Here is a 9,013-nt window from a genome sequence, read left to right as displayed (position 1 = left end):
CCCACCTAGCAGTTCTACATTCATATGTAAAAAGAGTTTCTTAGAAAATACTTTCATAACATTGAAGTTGAAAATATTTTCTTCTGACCTAAGGATCAGAAGTCACATATCAACTCCTGATGGAGAAAAAAAAAAAAGAATATAGATACTTAGAAAGACAATTCACAACTAGCAAAGTGTTCCTTAAAACCCTAGACTAATCAAAGGTTAATATCCCAGGGACACACAGAACCTCACAGAGACAAAGAACAAATCCCTGCAATTCAAAAGGGAATCACTGCACTGAGTAACTGTCAAAGATGTTCAACCTCTGAATGTCAACACTGAGAGGTCGTTTGTCCCCACTGATGGGCAGGTTTGAAGGCTGGTGCTGAACAGCCCTGGTGAGAATACAGGAGATGGAGGCCTGGGCAGATCCCCTGGGAGATGTGGCCACAGATACTCCTCAGAATCATTTGGCAGCACCCTTCCAAGTTCTTAGCATGTGTCCCTTCCTTCATCCAGCATGTTGAAAGCTAGGTACTTATCCTGCCAGCACTGTTGGAAATGGCCAGAACTGGAGTCATGTAGAGGAGTGGCTGGCCACATCTGCTCCCCATGTACCAAGGAACACTGTGGCTGCTGAGGTGCGTCTATCTGTGCCCACAAGGACAGAAGTCAAGGAAGCTGTTACATGAACACATTGGTGTGTTCAGGGTGTCTCTATAGAGGACCTCATTTGATAGAGGACACATCAATGATGTAAATCTGCAATGAGTGCAAGTGAGAACTTGTGGCTTTTCCTATAGGATTTGGTGCAGGACTAATGGCCTGGCCTCCCACAGCGATTGCTCAATGTGTGGGGTCCACCCCTGGAGCAGCAAGGAAGGGCACGTTCAGTTTCACAGAAAGGAGTTATGGTGGGATTTCTTCTTAGCTTTCTCTTTCTTGTTTGAGAAGGAGCATTCTAAACCCAACTTGGATGAGCTTTGAATAGGCCAGACTGTAAAGTTTCTGTAATATTACAAAAACCACATCAAAAACTACAGGTACAGACCAATATATCTCATGTCTGTAGCCACAAACATCCTTAACAAAATACTGGTCGAGCAAATTCAACAGAACATTCTAAATCATTCACTAGGACCAAGTGAGAGTCATCCCAGAGGGCAAGAATGCTGTAAAACACATAAATAATTCAATCTGATAAACCAATTCAAACAGAATGAAAGATAAAAACCATACTATCTCAATAGGAATAGAAAAACTATTCTGAAAAAAATCAACACTTTTTCATGATGGACGTCCTCCAAAAATTAGGTAAAAAGGAATGCACCACAGGACAATAAAGGTCACACAGAATCTGCCACATCAAACGTTGTATGCAGTGGCTGAAAAATAAACGCTTTTCCTTAAGATCATGACCAAGGTGATGCTGCCCACCCTGCAGCAATGTCTGTTCCATGTAGTGCTGAAGACCCCAGACAGAGGAATCTGAGAGGAAAAAGAAACCACAGGAATCCAAACCAGGAAGGAACAAGGAAGGGCTGCCTCTTTTGGCAGAGGACAAGTCCTCTTCATAGAGAATGCCACACTCTTTTCCAATGAAAACTGTTAGAACTAATTAACAAGCTCAGTCAAGGTTCAGGAGACAAAATCCACCTGAGAAAATTAGATGCATTTCCATGTCTTTAATAATCATCTACCAGAAAAAAATAATACTATTCCATTTACAAGGCTGGATCTAAGATAGCAGAGAGTAGAACCTGTTCCTTGGTGCTCTGTGCATGACCGGGAGGGAGTGGTCATTTTCTCCACAGGGGCTCCCATTGACAAACTGAAGCTTCAATGGCAGCTCTAGGCCAGCAGCTCCTAGGGGCCCCTCTCCAGCAACACCCATGGAGCACTCCTTTATAACTGTTTGCATCCCAGAGCTGCTTTTACCCTCTACTGCCATTTCTTTTATTCTTCTTTTTATTTTAACTATTTATATTTTGTTAAAATGAGCTTCTTTTAAAGTTGAAGATTTCTGTTCAATTTTAAAAGATTTCATTTATAGGCATTAAGAGCATTCTCAAAACTCTGCACTTATGTTTTATGTATAACTCAGGTATCTGGAAGGCAGCTGAAATGTAAATGTAAATTTTGTAAGAAAGAAGAAAGTTGACTGGCCTGCTCCCTACTAACTCCCAATGTCTAGATCAAGGTCTTATACAGAACAGGGGTTTAATATTCATTTAATAGATATCTAAAATTACACTGAAGTGTAAACTGTGATATCTTTCTTATTTACTAATATGCTTCAGTTTTCATCATACTAAAATCATTCTATGAACACACAGCACCTAACACAATCTCTGGCACTTATCAATGTGTGCTGGATGAATATGTAGGGAGGTGGGACAGTTTATCTAAAGGTTAGCCTTTAATTCATGTGAATGATACATAGATGAAGTACAACTTAACTGTGTTCAAGTTTGACAGTCACTGCATATCTGATTGTCAAATTTACATCATATAATCCATCTAGAATTTAATGGTGAAATTACAACTTACTCGGCAATTTTCTTTGAAAACTCCATACATGATGAATTAGAATTTGCTGAAAACAGCAACAGACCTCCTTCAGTTATGTTCATCTTGGTTTCCGATTCAGGTGGCATCACACAAAACTTCAAAACCTTTTGGTTTTCAAATTCTCAGAGCCTAGAAGCACATAATATATGTTAAGAATTGCCATGATATAAAACATACCTCTTTGTATTTTTTATAAATAGCAAATAACTTCAGCTGAAGAAAAACAGTTTTCACCATAATGGTGTCTTCTATGTTAGAGGGAGATACATTCTTATATGGGTAAACAGAAAGGGTTCCAAATTGATGAAAGTAAAAGGAGTCAAACTAATTTTCACAACCACTGAGAATAAATGATGAACTTACAAGAAAGATGGAGCTCAAGAGCCCAATGCTTTACTGTTTACTGCTTAAAGTCAATTATGGACGACCTCCTTTTATTCTCTGACATCAAATTTCTCCTGGATTAACACATAGAAAAATGGCAGAGCCATGAGCAAGGATGTGCACTCATCGATCCTTGAACAAAAAATAAGTGACCCGCCTACACCCAGCTTTTCCTGTAAAAACTGTTTCCCATAAACCTCCCTGTGACCTTTCAGCTGTCTCCTAGTTGCCCAAGTGAAGCATAAAACTGATCTTGTCATCTTCCCTTTCCTCAACTGGAAGAAGGGGCTGACTATAAAATAAACTTAAGGAATGTTAAGTGACCTTTCAATTGACAGGCAGCAGGACAAAAGTCTACATGTCATTTCAGAGCTGAGGTTCTCATCCCATTTACTCTGGGCTGCGTGTCCCTATTATGTAATGAGGATGCTGTGTTGCATGGAGTATCAACAATCCAGCAGGCCATGAGGACCCCCTCCCAGAAAGCATAGTGCACTTCTTCCATGTTTGCTTGCGGCCCCTGGTGGTTATAAACAGGCTGAAACTCAGCTGATCCTTTTTGTTATTCTTAAATTTAAATTAAACAAGTAACATGCAAACACATCCTCCTTGTCAAGATCTTCAACACCACAGTTAGGCAAAAATCACCAGCCCCAACACCAAACTTGTCCCCCAGAAGTGAGGGCTCCTGGATACCTCAGGCCTTCTCCATGCACTCACAGGCCTGACCCTTATAAAACATATAGACAAAACATACATTCAATGTTTCCAGCACAAAAAGGTATCACTTCACAAATTCATCCTTTGTTTTTTCACCAAACAATATATTTTGACAAGCTGGGTTAGAAAACACAGCCTTGCTAAGTTACTAAGTTCTTCCTAACTGCTGCCAAGTCTTGCATTCTGTGAACACGCCACTTTTAGACAGGTCACCATCTGCAAGAGTTCTCAATGCACACACATGCCATAGAACCATCTGGTCTCAGGGAGCTCAGTGGATAGTCCCACCAGAGGGCTAGGAAAGTACACCTCCAGCCAAGTGCCCTCAAGGGGCTTTCCAATTAGGACAGCCCAGGATTCCAAACCAGAAAATATGTGGAACTACAATGCAATTAACCTTGACACTAAACAGAAACGTATATGGGATGATCTAAGTACTGAAGAGACCAAGGAGAAACACTGATGTCTACCATGGCTTTGAAGCAGGGATCAGCAAATACAGCTGTGAGCCAAATCAAGTCCCTTCAAAGCCACTTTTTATAAAATTTCAGCCATGCTCCTTTGTTCACAAATTGATCCTGGATGCAACTGCAGAGTGGGCTAAACCACAAAGCCAAAAATATTACCTGGCCCTTTACATCAAAGGTTGACTGACTCCTGCTTTACAAGAGAACACAGCATCTGCAAAGGAGGAGAATCTGGTAGACAGGTCAATATAAATGAAAGAAATACTGCATCATCACCAACACTGGGTGGGAAGGGATATAACACCATCTATCAATGTGTTTACAAAAAGGGTAGAGGTTCAGAAAGAAAGCAAACTTTCTTCAGAAGTCACAAATTTAGGCTTCTGAGTCAAAACTCATGTTTGCATGTTAACTTCTACTTCTCCTTAATTGACAGTGAGGCCTTGCTAAGTTACTTAAGATATCTTAGCTTGAGTTTACTCATCCATGCAAATTGAAAAATTGGTCCCACAGGGTTACTGTAAAATTTCTGCCAAGCATTTAACACATGGACATTGGACACATGCATATGCAAATCCACTTCCAACACCTTGGATATCTATTAAATACAGTAATAGTTATGGGGCAGCCATCTTTCTGTACCCTCTCACCTTCAAATAAGCTCCTAATAGTACAACAGAGTTCTCAAGAGTACTTGGAACAGAATGAAAATATTTTAGAGATATGAAAATATCATAGAAATCATTCAGCCCATCTTTCCTTAATCTTCTGTTAGTAGCCTATCTGCAGGATTCTTGCCAAAGAACCACTACACCAGGTGCTTGAACAGTCTGAAGCCCACACCAAGGGCTCATCATTTCAAATTCTTCCTTAGGACATGCTGAAACTCCTCTCTCTGCACACCTATCCTAAGCATGCACACATTGCTTCTTATCCTTTGAAAATTTATAGGAAACATCAGATTCCTTGTTCACAGGACAGCCCCCACCCTACTCAAGACAGTTCTCTTGGCCCTGTGTATTCCCTTCTTTGGGATATTTCCTGAAGTGTTTCCTCAGCTCAATGGCTCAAATGCCCTATATCATCTCAACTATGGTCCCTTAAGTTCCAGTCTTCAACTTTAAGACTATAATCAAATTCTAATGTAAGGGTTGGGGGAGTTGCTAATTAGTAGAGTATGTATCACTCTGGGTTGGGGCAGTACTTTAAAAAATCCTAATGTAAGACCATTTTCAAAATGGCACAGTGTGGGGGTGAGGCATCCATTTGGAAATAACTATCAATACAGTCATTCCCTGTGACTACTCATTGCACAAATTACTCACATAAAATAATTCTGTTTCTAGTGTTAATTCTCCTTTTTCCTATTGAAAATTCCAGTTGTGCTCAAGAAAAGTGAGTTTTAAAGGATATCCTGAAAAACATGACAGTAGAGGCTGGTAAGAGACTCATCAGCACAGGTTTTAGTGTGAAGTGGAGAATAAAACATTCCCACTTTCCCCCCACAAGCTACAGTTCCTTTTATGTTTATCCTAAATCTACTCTAGAATGTATAATAATTATTTATAGCATGTGTGAAAACCATCCTTTCCAGAGAATCTTTGCATCTTTTAAAGTACAAATTACACAACTCTCTGAAGAAGCTTTGACAGTCTGCTAAGTTTCCTAAATTAAATCACATTGCAAGAGATCACCTGCTGTGGACAGACTAGCAGTCATTTCAACACCAACCATCTGAAAGCCCAGGTGTGTAACTCAGTGGTAGAATGCTTGCTAAGCAAATATGAGGCTCTAGGTTAGATCCTCAGCATCACAGGAAAATAATTTTAAAATTACCTTTTTAAAAAATTGTTGACCTTGAGTGATGATTCATACTGGAGATGAACAAGACTGGCACAGAATTATATCATTTTCCTACTGTGTAATACTCTTCTATCTGCAGATGATTGGTAGAGGTGGGTGAAGGCTTCGGCTTGCCTTTCACAGTTACAATCCACCAGGCCTATGGCATATCCCTAGGTTGAAGTCTTTACCTTCCAGAAAATGGGAAGAGAAACCTGGTATACAGCTCCCCCATCAGAATCTAAACTCCAGGCAGCAGAATTTCGACTATTTTCTGCCTTATACCCAGTGCCTAGAACAGCACCTAGCACTTGACAGAGGCTCATCAAAAGTGCATTGAAGGGGCTGGGGTTGTGGGTTAGCGGTAGAGCACTTGCTTAGCATGTCCGAGGCCCTGGGTTCAATACTCAGCACCACATTAAAATAAAGAAACTAAAAATAAATAAATTAATTAATTTTAAAAAATGTGTTGAAGATTTGTGGCTGTGGCTCAGTGGTAGAGGGCTCACCTAGTAGACATGAGGCAGTTTTTCGATACTCTGCACCATATAAAAAATAAATAAAGGTATTGTATTCTCCTAAACTAATATATATATAAAGTGCATTGAATAAACCCTCACCTCACTGAGTTGCAATGACTGACATATGGAACTGAAGTAGTCTGTCAATAAAAAGGCATCAAAAACCAAAGGATTATTACTTTATTAGTGATAACAATCCTAAAACAAATAGTATACTTAATAAATATGTAACATGTGTCATTATTTTGACATGGAATTTAACCATGACCAATAATATGAAAAACCATCATTGTAATTCAAGTGAAAATGAATATCTGCTCTGGAAGTAGTGGGTGCTGTGGCGGCCTGCCTACGATCTGACAAAATCAAAGCTATGGGAAAATGGACAGTGAGGTTCAGAGAGATGGAAGGATCTTGGATTTTTGATTGACAATGCTTGGCGAGAAGACAAGCTGCCCCATGAGGATGTTGCAATACCACTGAATGAACTTCCTGAACCTGAACAAGACAATGGTGGCACCACAGAATCGGCAAAAGAACAAGAAATGAAGTGGACAGACTTGGCCTTGAAGTACCTTCATGAGAACCTGCCCCCCGTTGGAAACTGATTCTTGGCTCCTTTCTCATGGGTGGATTTTCAAAAATATAGAGATATAAAATGTTGAAAAAAAATAATATCCGCAAAACCCATACCTTAACTAAAACTGTTAACCACTCATTCATCAATGTCCCAACACCATCCAACATCTCAGCATGATGAAATTTTGGCTCCCTTCAAGGCTCTTCCTTATTATCCAAATTCTCACTGGACATTTTCTAGCCATACACTCTACATCTGACACAATAACAGCTCTCTCCTCTGCAACTCATACCTGAAGAGGCTAATTCAATACATACATGCAAATGGCACATTCTTCATTTGCTTATTCCTCCCTGCAGGCCAAGGCCTTTACTACGGATCATACGCTTACTCTGAAACATGGACTACTGGAGTCCCTCTCCTGTTTGCAGTCACAGCTGCAGTGTTCATGGCTACATTTTACACTACGGACAAACACCTTTCTGAGGTGCCACTGTCACTACAAACCTCCCATCTGCTATCCCCTATATTGGAACCAGCTTAGTCAAGTGAATCTGAGGGGGATTCTCAGTTGACAAAGCCACTCTACACGATTCTTACATTCCACTTTGTTCCACCATTTCTTATCGAAGTTCTAGCAAGAATCCACTCACTCTTTCTCCTTGAAGCAGGATCCAGCAACCCATCTGGACTCATCTCTGACTCTGATAAAGTGATAAAGTCCCTTCCACCCATATCACACAATTACAGATGCCCCAGGCCTACTCACTCTAGGATTAGTCTTCACAGTCCTAGTCGTGTTCTCCCTAGACCTCCTAGGAGACCCTGACAATTATACCCCCGCTAATCCCCTAAATGTTCCTCCCCACATTGAGCCACAGTGATGTTTCCTATTTGGAAACGCTATCCTCGTATCTATTCTAATAAACCAGGCAGAGTCCTGGCACTAGTATTCTCTCTCCTAATATTCATACTATTTCTCGTCCTCCGTGTATCTAAACAACAAAGCATAATATTCCGACCCTTAAACCAATGTTTCTTCTGAGTCCTAGTTGCCAACCTCTTTACTCTGACTTGAACTGGAGGCTAACCAGCAGAACATCCATTTATCATTCTGGGTCAACTAGCATCTGTCTTCTATTTCACTCTTATTCTACTTATTTCCCCAACCATCAGTTTAATAAAAAACAAATTCCTTAAACGAAAAGTCCTAATAGTATAAATGTTACTTTGGTCTGGTTTATGAAGCCTTAAATCTTAGAGAAATATTCAGGGAAGAAATTACAAATTCCACCTTCAACTCCCAAAGCTGTTGTTACTAATTTAAACTACCTCTTGCATTAATACTTGACCACATCCTCCAAATTTGATTCCTATGGGACTACTCTCCACTCAGCTATAAATCTAATAACTCCTATATATACTGTGCATTAATGCTCGATTTCATTAATAATGTACAACCCATAAATAATCCTCAACAGTACACAGTACATTGTATGTTTAGTCTACATTATTCCCTAACCCATGCGTGTAAGCAAGTACAAACAATACTCATATATTACATAAAACATAACATCTAAGCTCCCAAATGACCAACCTTTCAAGAACATGAATATACCCACCCAACAGCAATTCTAGTACTGCAAGACACATTAAATTCACTAGTAATATATGCCCCATTCTGTCATCAACCTTCCTTGTCCTAATGACTATCCCCTTCCAAAGATGGTCTCTTAATCTACCATCCTCCATGAAATCATCAGGCTGCCCAATTCACATCTCTCTTCTTGCTCTGATTCCATAAAACTTGGGGGTAGGTAACATGGAACTGTATCTGGCATCTGGCTCTACCTCAGGGCCATAACTTGTAAACTCACCTACTCATTCCCCTTAAATAAGACATCACAATGGATTAATGCCATTTGAGCCCATGACCCAATATA

General features: G+C 39.9%; 1 long non-coding RNA gene and 1 pseudogene across 1 annotated transcript in view; one reads left to right on the top strand and one right to left on the bottom strand.

The window, feature by feature from the left end:
- Positions 1-9,013, bottom strand: part of LOC144376191 (uncharacterized) — an 81,661-nt gene that overhangs the window by 38,252 nt on the left and 34,396 nt on the right. Inside the window, exons 3-4 of the long non-coding RNA XR_013436390.1 lie at positions 2,920-3,014; positions 2,536-2,685 (exon numbers count right to left, since the gene is read on the bottom strand). This is a non-coding gene — a long non-coding RNA (uncharacterized LOC144376191). The remainder of the gene's footprint in view (positions 1-2,535; positions 2,686-2,919; positions 3,015-9,013) is intronic.
- Positions 6,837-7,098, top strand: LOC101963803 (anaphase-promoting complex subunit 13 pseudogene; annotated as a pseudogene).

The sequence above is a fragment of the Ictidomys tridecemlineatus genome, chromosome 3 (assembly GCF_052094955.1).
Source record: "Ictidomys tridecemlineatus isolate mIctTri1 chromosome 3, mIctTri1.hap1, whole genome shotgun sequence".
Classification (NCBI taxonomy): Eukaryota; Metazoa; Chordata; class Mammalia; order Rodentia; family Sciuridae; genus Ictidomys; species Ictidomys tridecemlineatus.
This window is presented reverse-complemented; position numbering and strand designations above follow the sequence as displayed.